The following is a 586-nucleotide window of genomic DNA, read 5'->3' on the forward strand; positions in this document are numbered from 1 at the left end:
TCCTCTACTGCTCTGGTCAACTTTATCAGGTGGATAGATCCTCCTTCTTGCTATGACTTTAAATTTTACTTCTCTAGTAAAGTCATTCTGTTCTTGTGAACTCGCCCTGTCGTTTGTTTTTGTCTTTTTGTTAGCTTCTTCTCTTGCCCTTTCTTGTCTCTTCCTTAGTGCTCTTTTCATTCTTGCTGATCTTGATATCATCCATTCCATCTTATTTCCACTATTTCCTCCTGATCTAGAAGCCATGTTGCTACAGTCAATGTACAGTTTATGCAATCTGCCAAAATCAATCCTTCCTTCGTTTGTTACGTTCTCTCGCTTCTCCTTCCACCTCTCCTTCTCGTGCCGAGACCGAAACGAGCAGCTGCAAAGGCAGATCCACAGTCTTTCAGACTGTTTGCTTCTCAGAGGAAGTGATGTCACTGAACGGCTCAGAGGATTTTAAAAACTGTTGAACTGAGATTTATTTAATATTTATGGATGAAAATGAATCAGAAAATAAATCAACTTTAAATTTGATCAAAACTCCATGAAGACAAAAAATGGACCCGAGTTTGAATTTGATCTTTATTGATACAAACAGACA

The sequence above is a fragment of the Poecilia latipinna genome, unplaced genomic scaffold (genome assembly GCF_001443285.1).
Source record: "Poecilia latipinna isolate Pla-1442-1.1 unplaced genomic scaffold, P_latipinna-1.0 Scaffold1801, whole genome shotgun sequence".
Taxonomy (NCBI): Eukaryota; Metazoa; Chordata; class Actinopteri; order Cyprinodontiformes; family Poeciliidae; genus Poecilia; species Poecilia latipinna.